The sequence below is a fragment of the Cornus florida genome, unplaced genomic scaffold (assembly GCF_030987335.1).
Source record: "Cornus florida cultivar Cherokee Brave unplaced genomic scaffold, ASM3098733v1 CherokeeBrave_3.0.0_Hap2_Chr09, whole genome shotgun sequence".
NCBI lineage: Eukaryota > Viridiplantae > Streptophyta > Magnoliopsida > Cornales > Cornaceae > Cornus > Cornus florida.
This window is the reverse complement of record NW_026775579.1, coordinates 12,871,601-12,883,295: the sequence shown is the minus strand read 5'-3', so window position 1 is coordinate 12,883,295 and position 11,695 is coordinate 12,871,601. Positions and strand designations below refer to the sequence as shown.

General features: G+C 35.3%; 1 long non-coding RNA gene across 1 annotated transcript; it reads left to right on the top strand.

Annotated features, from left to right (window-relative positions):
- The first annotated feature begins 324 nt into the window (after window positions 1-324).
- On the top strand, window positions 325-2,348 carry LOC132272359 (uncharacterized). The gene is made up of 2 exons (XR_009470045.1): window positions 325-670; window positions 2,145-2,348. It is a non-coding gene; the product is annotated as an uncharacterized LOC132272359 (long non-coding RNA).
- The last annotated feature ends 9,347 nt before the right edge of the window (window positions 2,349-11,695 follow it).

Below are 11,695 nucleotides of genomic sequence, written 5' to 3'. Positions count from 1 at the left end.
TTATGAGGGACATTATTGACTTTTATTGTGTAAATGACATTTATTTATTTTGTGAGGGGTATTGTGGACCTTTTGCTATGCAAAGGACATAGTTGGTATTTAGAAATTGGTGGAGGGTATTATGGAATTTTATTATGCAAATAGCCTAGTTGGCATTTGATTATTTTACAAAGGGCAAAGTAGACTTTTATTATGCAAATGGCATAATTGGTAATTAGAAATAATGGAAGGGCTTTTTCGTCATTGCACTTAGTCCACCTTTTGACAATATGTGTACTTGACACCTATGTGTACACTAAGCCTTATTGCATCATAGGAATGATTATTACAAGGTGATAGATATAGAAATATTCTGCAAAAGTAACATTTCGTCACTTTTATTTTCTTCACCATAGTCATCTCTTTTGCTTGCAAAATTGAGGTACTTGTGTTGAGAATTTGGGGAGGGTTTGTGAATAAAAAGTGACCTAGAGATCATGGACTTCCTTTTTGGTGTTGAAGTTATGAGCATTTTCCAACTATGGAGTTGTCAAAGTCTGTTTCAAAAGAATAGGGTTTTTGGTTGAAAAAGAAAGAAGCGTTCTTCCATCTATATCATTTTGGGTAGCTTTGATTCAGTCCTTGGGGGGCTTTTTCATCGTTCTTGCAAGGGTTTTGAAGCTTCATTGAGGTAGGATTGTCTAACCCTCAATTCCTTTGCCTTTAGTGAGTTAATCTCTTTCAATTTTTGAGTTGCAAAGTGCATGCAAACAAAACTGAAATTCTGTGCTGCTGAAACTGTTAGGCTGAATTACATGCAACTGTTTTGCTCAAATTGATGTAAATTCGTAATTGATCTTTTAGACATGATTTGATTTTATGATAATATAATTAATTAGCTTTCATTGAGAATTGGTTTCACTTAAATTGGTTGAGAAATGAATTTATTATGAATTTTTAAAGTTAGAGTGTTCTTGCTGGAAATTCTGTGTTGGGGCAGTTTCTGTCCGAGTTTTTCTCATCAAACCTGCTTTAAATGGTATGGTATTTTGATGAAATAAAATTTTATATTAAAAATATAGTCTTTTATCTTTCAGTGGCCTTTGGATTCACTCAATTTGGACGAAAATTGAATTTGTTATGATTTTTCAAAGATGGAAGCTACAGGCTGGAAATCAGTGTCTGACAGATTTTTATTTCGAAATTGTGGATCAAAACTGTTCTAATTGGGAAGGGATTTTGGGAAACTAAATTGACACTCTAAAATTGCATTGTTTAAGCTTTCATTTGGCTTTGGAATCACTCAATTTGACTGAGAATTGAATTTGTTATGAATTTTCAAAGATGGAAGCTACAGGCTGGAAATCAGTTTCTGGGCAGGATTTATTTAGAACTTTTGGGCCAAAACTGTTCCAATTGGGAAGGGAATTTGTGAAACCAAATTGACACTCTCAAAGCACATTGTTTAAGCTTTCATTTGGCTTTGGAATCACTCAATTTGAATTAGAATTGAATTTGTTATGGATTTTCAAAGATGAAAGTAACATGCTGCATGTGAACTGTTTACTGTTTAGAAACTTCAGAACATGACACAATTGTGCATTTATCTTGCATCGTCATGGGTTTAAGATTAGAATGGAAAAAGGAAGTGAAAGTTCAGTAAATGATTTTGAAAACCGGATAACAGGGAGGCGCCTTGTATCTGTGAGTTTAGAAAGTGGGATTGATTCAATGATTTTAAAACCAGACAAGGAGTTGCCTTGTCTGTGCAGTTAATGGGAATCTAGAGAAGACGTAGGAGTTGCCTACGCGTAATTGTGTCACTAGGCCCCAAATGATTACAAGGAGTTGCCTTGGATCAGGGATAGATGATCAATTCTCTTCTCGTGGTACAGGGAGCAGCTCTGGCCGGATTACATTAACTTTTTGTGATGAAAATTGGATTTTGGGAAGTGAGAAGTGTCAGTGGCATTAGCATTAGCATCCGCAGTGCATGGCACTTCATTTTATTATCCGGCATGACATTATTTCTTTCCTGAGTTTATATGATCCCATTATCCTTTATCTATTCTTTGTTTAGATTCACGGAGGTATTAAGGAGTGCCCTTTAGGCAAATCCTGCTGAGCTGTGGTTGCTCATTCCTATATTCTTCACATCTTTTCAGGTCATGGCACAGATGGTTTGGAGGGTGTTCCTCCTCAGCTGTAGACAGAGTCGGGTTGGTGTTGTCATGTTTTCATTCCGCATTTTTGACTATGTTTTGTATTATATTTCTTAGAATATCCCAAGCATAATAAATATTCTTTAAAACTTTAAAGTTGTAATATTTGTTTTTTTATCTATTTATTTTTAGTCTTGTTTTTGTAAAGGGAAATAGATAGATGGATGTGTGGTTGAGACATGTTACAGGGATAATTATTGATTTTGAGACTGTGATTGTTTGTGTGTTGTGTTCACAATCCGGACTACGGTCTAGGGGCGTTACAAACATCCCCCCACAAGATGAGTCAACCATCAATCTATGTGGGTCGGTTAACCCAGCATAGAAGGCTTGCACCAACTGCCACTTTGGGATTAGATGGTCTGGACATTTCCTAAGAAGATCTTGAAATCTCTCCCAAGTCTCATGGAGTTGTTCCCCCTCGCTTTGCGAAAAGCTAAGAATGGAACGCCTCATTAAATTGGTTTTACTCACTGAATAATACTTTTTTAGGAATTCTTGCTGCAATTGAGCCCAAGAAGTAATGGAATTTGCAGCAAGGGAGTTCAACCAATACTTTGCCCTATCTTTTAAGGAAAATGGGAAAAGATGCAAATGGAGTGCATTTTCAGGGAAACCTCGCAACCTGATGGTCGAACAGATCTCAAGGAACTCATCAAGATGTTTATATGGATCTTCATTATCAAAGCCATGGAAGGATGGAAGCATTTGAATGGTACTTGATTTAATCTCATATTGAGCCGCATCGATGTTTGGCATCACTATGCATGAGGGTGAAGCATATGTGGTAGGGATGAAATGGTCTCTGAGAGTCATTGGCTTTACATTTGGAATTTCGGCCCTATCATTATTAATTCCCTCATTTTCCGACATTTCTTACATTTTCAGCCATTGTGTTAAATTCAGTTTCAAGTTCTCTTATGCTAGAAGATTCCCTAAGGTTTCGTCTAAGAGTTCTTTCAAGTGAATTTATGTCAACTGGCGAGTCAAGAGTTGGTAAGGAAAGTGATCTACGGCCAAACATCAACAACACATAATGCAATCAACACAACAATTCATCATCATCAACTCCACATACGATGTTCCCTTTCTCCTCAATTATCAAGACAGAAATTAAATGGCCATGACAATGACCGAAGCTTTGCAATGGAAAATAAACAAGACAATAGACTCAACAAGGGCTTCACAACTAAATAACACTAAGTTAAACACATGCGAGATATTCACAATTTCGAAACTAGAAGGTCAAGAGACTTACCTGGAGTCCTCTAGACTTACGAATTTGCTAGGGTGCCCCCGGCGAGCATCAAGTCCCCAGAATCTCACAAACAACTTTCAACATCAAAATGGTCAAAACCGCACAAGAAATATTCACAAATCACAATATTAACAATCAAACCAAAGTTAACCCTAGAACTTCGGTTGCTAAACCGTTTGCAGTCCCTGGCAACGGCGCCAAAAATTGATCGATGGATCGATTATCAATTATAAATCAACCCGTTTTGCAATAGCACAAATCACTGTAAAATAAGGCTATTGGTCGGGTAAGTCGAACCACTGGGACTGCTAGTCTATGGCAACCTAAGTGTCTAGAATCATCTTTTAGAATAATAAGGGGGTTTATAGAGGATTTGTTGGGTTGTCACTTAAATTATGAATTTAGGAATGTATAAAATAGTAAATTGCAAGGAATGTAAAGGAAGGAGATCTAGATAGAGAGGGCTAGGGAAGCAACTTCACCACCTACAATATAAACATGCTAGACTATGATTCATTCGGGGGAAAACAACATAAATATATGTCTTTGATAAGTAGTTACTCAAGGTTACTACATTACCTTCAAAGGATTCATGAAATCAATAAACAAGAACAATTTTTCAAAGATTTTACATGCTCAACTACCTAAACTAAAGTGTAATTTTGGACATGTTCACTAAGCTAGAAATTGTCAAGTCATCAATCACATGATAAGAGCACATGAAGCTAAGAATTAAGAATAAGCCATCAAAGAAAGAACCTAAGCTATGGCCTATCAAATCTCTCTACAACATGCCATTAAAACCATTCCAAAAATCTCATCTTCATTGTCACCATGAAAATGTAAACCATACAACCATGAAAACATACATTCTAAGACAAGAAAGTAGATTCAACATGATCATTAAATCAAAATCAGTTCATTACATCAAGTAAAAGTTCTAGATTATGGAATCACCACAAGAGTACATTATTTTCCCCACAATAGAATCAAAATTAGAACATGCTTACAATGAGGGGTTCCGTCACCTCCCTAGAGGAGGAGTTAGTTACCCATGGATGCCCTAAAAGAAGGAAGAAACTTCAAAGCTCCCTCTATTTTGGAGCTCCACCTTTCTAGCCATAAGAACTCTATCCTCTTCTCCCTTTTCTCTCTCCAAAAATCTTGCAAGATATATGTGATGATCTAATCTCTTGGTTCCCCCCTCTTTTTGTAGACAATAAGCCTACCAAACCCCCTCAAAATGAGGCTCAACTCCCCCCAAAAGACATCTCCAACCAACTCATAAAAGAGGGAAATCCGAAGTTGAGGGAATCAAGGCACAAGTGGGACTGCATGTTCCATCGAGCGCTTAAAGAAGAGGCTTCAAGCACTCGAAGATGTTCGAAGTGATTCTGCCCAAATTTCGAGTGCTCGAAGGTCCTTTCGAGCACTCGAAGATACAACAGATTGCATTCTTCTACTTGTTCTGCTCTGAGCTACTTTGGTAAAAAGGCCATAACTTTCTGCTCCGAACTCCAAATGACGAAGCGTTTGATGATTTGGAAGGCTAATTCAAAGCTCTAAGTATGCCATGTTTTAATGGAAGTCCAGTTCTCAAGTTTGTTGGGTCAAAAATGATGAGCAAAGTTGAACTCCCATGTTGCCAGGCTGTAAACTTCAGCATTGCACACTTTGATATTCAAGAACTCATCAAAACATCATTTTTATTCCTTTTTGGCAAACAAACCTGAAAATAAATAAAACATGCAAATGAAGATAATCTACATAAAATAATCAAATAATGGACTTAACTAATGCAACTAAGGGCGCTTGAATATGCAATATTCGGCGCTTATCAAGTGACGTCATTGTCCAAATTCAATTTCAGCATGTTTTCAACAAAAACTTAACACTAAGCAAGTGTAAAAAGATGAATTATACCTGTGTCAACCCTCAAAATAGACCACAGCACCTTGGAACCCAAATTCACTACTTAGTCCAGCCCTTGCATCAGTAAAAATGACAGCAGCAACATCTCCTCAGCTATTGCACTAACAAGGCTCAAATCAATGAGTTTTTCTGGCATGAATCATCATTAAAACACTTAAAAAAAAAAAAAACAAGTTCATTCAGTGCTCTCGAGAGAATACTAGCTGCAGCTCACTTTTTCACAAATCTCAAAAGGCTTCAAACCCTAAACTTACTATAACAGCATATTTATAGTAATGCTGAATGCACAAGGCTTTATACACGAAGAGTATATACCTGTCAGCTTTAGCCAATGATTGATAGAGCATAGTTCAGATATTTTCAAAGGAGAGAACCAATCTCAGCAAGCCACCTCAGCTATTTTAACACCTTGCATACCAGAATTCCTACACACACAATACATTGCTGTAAATTGCAATTTTTTCCAAACTTATCCTCCAAGAAATGTAATATTCTTGCATATACCAGCCCTCTAGGACCACTGAGACGTGTCACATTCTTGAGCTTAGCTGGAAAGGACCAAAATGCCCTTGTAACAGATTTAACTCTTCTCAGCAATGTGAAAGTCCTGAAACTGTATTCCTCACAATGCAGGTTCAATTAAGACACTCCAGTACAATGCAGCTACCTGAGCATACATATATATGTGTAATACAACTGAGAAAAGACAATACTGCCCCTGAGAACACCTGTAGCAGCTTTACAAGAACTGAACCTCAATTAACTCAGCAAATTCAGCTAAAACAGATAATTACACTATGATACACACACTGAGGCCAATGAATAGGGAATATCATTGAAAAGGAAATAAACATACTGTACTTGTACCTTATTTTAAACAATAATGAAGGAATATAACCCCTTTAAAGCCATTGATAAACAGGTTTTTGACATTAAATAGGCAAACAGTGCTTAAGAGACCTTAAGACCAACAATCTCCCCCTTTTGCCTTTAATAACAAAAACTCCAACATGAAATAAGATCTCAATGAAACAAATTCAACCATAGTGATGGTGAACACAACAAGCATAGTAAAAAACAACACCAAATAAAAGGAATAGCTGAAAAACTACCCTTATTTCAGTCTTCTCTCCCCATTTTTGTCATTAAAGGACAAAAAGTGAGAAGGACCAACAATGGTAAGCTTAGAAAGGTGGTTGAATAACCCTGAGAAGATCTCTAAGGGTCGAAAATCTCTAAGGGAGAAAGGTTTGGTCATGATATCTACAAGTTGATCTTCAGTAGGTAAATAAGTAATGTCAAGAAGACCTTTTTGAACTTTGTCTCTGAGAAAATGATACTTGATATCAATATGTTTGTTCTTCCAGTGAAATGTAGGATTCTTATTAATTACAATTACACTTTGATTATCACAGTAAAGCTTAGGAGGACCTAAAAATTAAAGACCAAGATCTGCAAAAGTAGTGTTCATCCAAAGAAGTTGTGAACCAGCCTAAGAAGCAGCTATTTATTCAGCTTCTGAAGTAGATAAAGAGACAGTATCTTGCTTAACCAATAGACCAAATTTGATCCTAGGAGATACCAACATCCTAATGTAATATTCTTGCATATACCAGCCCTCTAGGACCACTGAGACGTGTCACATTCTTGAGCTTAGCTGGAAAGGACCAAAATGCCCTTATAATAGATTTAACTCTTCTCAGTAATGTGAAAGTCCTGAGACTATATTCCTCACAATGCAGGTTCAATCAAGACACTCCAGTACAATGCAGTTACCTGAGCATACGTATATATGTGTAATACAACTGAGAAAAGGTAATAATGCCCCTGAGAACACCTGTAGCAGCTTTACAAGAACTAAACCTCAATTAACTCAGCAAATTCAACTAAAAGAGATAATTACACTGTGATACACACACTGAGGCCAATGAATAGGGAATGTCACTAAAAATGAAATGGCCATACTCTCTTTTTACCTTATTTCAAACAATAATGAAGGAACATAACCCCTTTGAAGCCACTGATAAACAGGTTTTTGACATTAAACAGGCAAATAGTGCTTAAGGGACCTTAGGACCAACACTTTCTAGTGCATAGTTACTTAGTTGTTTATTTCTTTCTTTTCCTTGTAGTTCATTGCTAGGAACTAGCAATATCTAAGTTTGGGGGTGTGATGAGTGCTCAAATGTGACCCATTTTAGCACATAAACTAGGGAATTTTAGTCTATTCATCTATCTTTATTTTCTCATTTTAGTACTTATTTGTGTTTTTGTCTATTTTAGGCCAATAAGGTTCAAACGGGCTAAAAATGGTCCATTACAGCCTTTTTGGAGTCAAGCAAAAGTTCCGAGAAGATTCCAAAAAAATCCAAAACAAGGTCAAAAATGCTAAATTTTTAGATGGATCGAGAATTTTTTAATCGATCGAAGATTTCTTCGATGGATCGAAAATACGCTGGTAGTGAGCTGTTTAATTTCCGCACGCCCGAATTTTACCTACCACATAGCCGTGGGATTAGATATTTTAAAGGCTTATTTTTTAACTTGTTCCCTACTCTAAGGACTTTATATTTAAAGGGAATTGAACCATTTTGTAATATATCTTTTGTTTTCAATTTTATTTCATTCTAATAGCTAGTTTATCTCTCTAGAAAAGTTAAAGATTAGAGTTAGAAGAAGATAGAAGAGTGGAGGCACCAAGAACACATCTCAAAATCTACACACTCTCTTTCTCTAGAATTCAACAAAGAAGAAAAGGAAGAAGATGGAGCCATGTTTGGGGATTACCCTTAAGGGTTCCAAGATCACACCCACCTCCTCCATGATTGGCTAGACTTCTCCTTAGGGCATGGATGAGCCCTAAGTTTGTAATCAAAACCTCTATATCTTTTATACTTTTTAGGGAATAATATCTTGTGATTAGTGTTTTAGCCTTGTGAATTTAATAAATCTTGGGTTCTCCTTTGATTTATATGGATTAATTATTTCCATTGATTCTCTATGTGATTATATGTTATCTTATGTATGATTATTTAGGAATTAATCTCTATACTAGTTTTTCTATATTAATTGCATGTCTATGTGTGGTTGATTGAGAATCTAGTGATGGCTAAACATGGCTTTTATTAGATGGATTTGTCAATTAATTTGATGGATTATGCTTATGCTTGATGGGTTGTTCTATAATTTAATTCATGCTTGCAAGTAGGAAGACAATCTTTACTTGATTTGATATTCTATGGCTTATTATTACAAATTCCATGATTCTCTAGATTGATATATGTTATAATTGTGACTAGTTTGATGGGTCATACTTAAGATTGATGGGTTGTTCTACACTTAGTTTAATTGTCAATTAGGTAGGCAATTCATTATTGAATTTGATGATCCATGCTTAATATTTTAATTGATAGTCGCATTTTGTTTAGAAAAATGTTTTTCCCAAATTAGTTGAAAGTGTGTGGTTTGGTGAACGAGCTTGGTGGCTATTCTAATGCACCCCAAAACCTCACTTCTCATCTCTTAAATCCATAACTCAACTTTGTTTATTTTAATTGCATTTTAATTTCCTTGCATCTTAGTTTAATCAACCAATCTCTCTCTTTTGCAATCAATTGATACATTAGAGTCGAAATTAAATTCCAACACATATAATCTCTATGGACGATCCGTACTCGCTATACTTCATTAGTTGTAGTACTGGTTTTTATAAATGTAAATTTGACTAGAAAGGCTCCTAAACCACAATCATATTTTGACCTTACGAAGCGACCTCTCACATTACAAAGTTCATTTTCTAAACACATAGAAAGCGGCTCGTCACTTGCAAATCCATTGGGACAATCCCTACTTGCTCTTACTACGTTAGTAGTTAGTAGTGGTAATGGCTTTTATAAATTTAAACTTGGCCACAAACACAAATAGGTTTAGCATATGCAAGCGACCCGTGTCAGTCATCTTTGTCCTTTTTTTTTTCAACATTCATTTTTTTTATTATTATTATTTTTATTTATTTCCTTTCTTGTTGCCTTAGGGTTTTGAGTTTGGAAAACATCGCATGCATTCACTTTACTTTAATTTATTGTTAATACCTAAATTAATTGTGTAGAAAAGTATGCTTGTTTAATTTCATTTTCTAGTGGTATGAATGTGCAGTTTCTTTAGAAACATTTTCATTTTTCGGGGTTATTTATGCAATTAACTTTTTGAGCTATTTTAGCTTAGGGACCTTTTTGTAATTATTTTTGTGAGATATTTAGAAGAGGAACCTTTTTGCAATTTTTGAAAAGTGTGACAAGTGTCACCTTTTCCTTGGATCATTTGTTAACTTTTGGTTGGACACACTTGGAAGAATAGAATTGTGACAAGTGTAGTGTGGAGATTCAATCTTGTTAGAAGGCCTAGGATTATAACAAGTGAAGGGATGTGATGTGTGTGTGTGTGAGAGGTAGTGTTAGTATAGTTTTTATGCTTTACAAGACAATGAGTTAGTGGAAAAGTTAGAGATTTTTGGTTGTCTTCCACCTTGTTCTCACCTATCCACCATTGGAGATTAGAAACCCAAGCCTTGAAAGCTTTTTTCTAACCCTCTTCCACTAAGTTTTTGGTCTTGCACTTGAAAGACAAAAGCTTCCCCTCACCTTCCTCTATCACACCTTGTTTTGGATTTCCACTTTGCTTCCATTTTCCCTTGGCTTTTAGAGATACAATTCTCTAGTGAGGTAGGGGGTGTTTTATGTTAGTGTTTTAATGTATTATTTAAGGTTAATATACATTGTATGCATGTTATTTAAATTCTAGGGTTGCATATAGATGAAATTTTTATGTAACTAATCTAGGGTTTCATATTATTCAAGGCTTGTATGTGATTTACTTCTTGTATGGATGCTATTTCATTCGGTGGAGAATTAAAATCTAGTGCTTTATTATAGTGTAACTATAGACTTTTTACATGATTCTTTCCAATGAATTAGTTGTGAAATTGATATTATGTTATTGTGTGATTAAGGAATTGAAACTCACTTTATATTAGCATGAATGGATTTCCTATGTTCACAATGTTGTAGTAGTATAGTTTCATTCACATTGTGAACTTGTCATTGCAAAGGCCATTGTAGTTTTGAAGACTTGAGTATGGATTGTGTGGTTACATGTTTAAGGCTTATAATACTAGCATGATTAAATCATTTATGTTAATAACATAATGTTAGTTTAAGTATGTACAAATTCAAGACTTGATTGAATGATTATTGCGTAATCTACATTGTTTTAGTATTGTGAACTTATTAATATATTATCCATGTGAGTAAATCATGGTGTGTGTGTGCCACTTTGGTCTTAGAAGCATAGTAGTCATCATTTTGTTTATAAAGTTCATGAGGTTATAAGTTGTGTGTGTACAACATCCATAACATGATTGAAGGATAGAATCTATCCAAACTTGAGAAGTGGACATCGAGTCCAAGGGCTGAATTTCCCTATTAACACTGGGCTAGTGGGGTGTGGAAATGGACTTGTTGTTTAATTATAAAAGATATCCGGCATAACATCACATTGCATCATGGAGTCACATATGTGAGTTACATCATAGCAAAGTCTATGTTTGGGTTGAGTTATAATTCTTGGAGTGATGTAAACTTTGTTATCCTTCTAGCGTTGTGGTAGTAGTTTTTTTTTTTTTTTTTTTTTTTTTTTTGTGCAATATATTCCTATTATTTAATTGTGTTGCTTATTGTGGATTGTGTTTAAAATGTTTCAAATGTAGCTTTAGAATGATCCCTTAGCTTCACCTCAAACTTAGACGTTAGGGGGCATGATCCACGTGTATTCATTTATATTACATTTGCAAAACTATTAAAACTTCATCCTACTGAGTAATTCGATTGCTCATCCTAATTGATTATTGTTTTTTAGGCAAGGAGACACTCTTCTTGGATGTACAACATCCATAGCTCGGCTTGTGTTTCATTTGGTCATCATTTATAGTATGCAAGTGTTAACATAATTTACTTATCTTTTGATGTTGACAATGTGTAATGTAATTAGAAGCATGCCTTGCTTCCTTTTGTGTGTGTAATATGTACCATAATACTTTATTTTTATGTTAACTTATCATGTATGTAATGAGGCCATGGGCCAAGCACTTCAATGTTTACAAATTATGTTATTTAGTATCATGATATTATCTCTTTGAAATACCATGCACTCAGGGGCATTTTCGTCATTTCACTTGACTTTTTATTCTTGGTTTGGACCATAGGTGATCTTAGAACCAATGTAGGGGGGGGGGGGGGAGGCAGTCGCT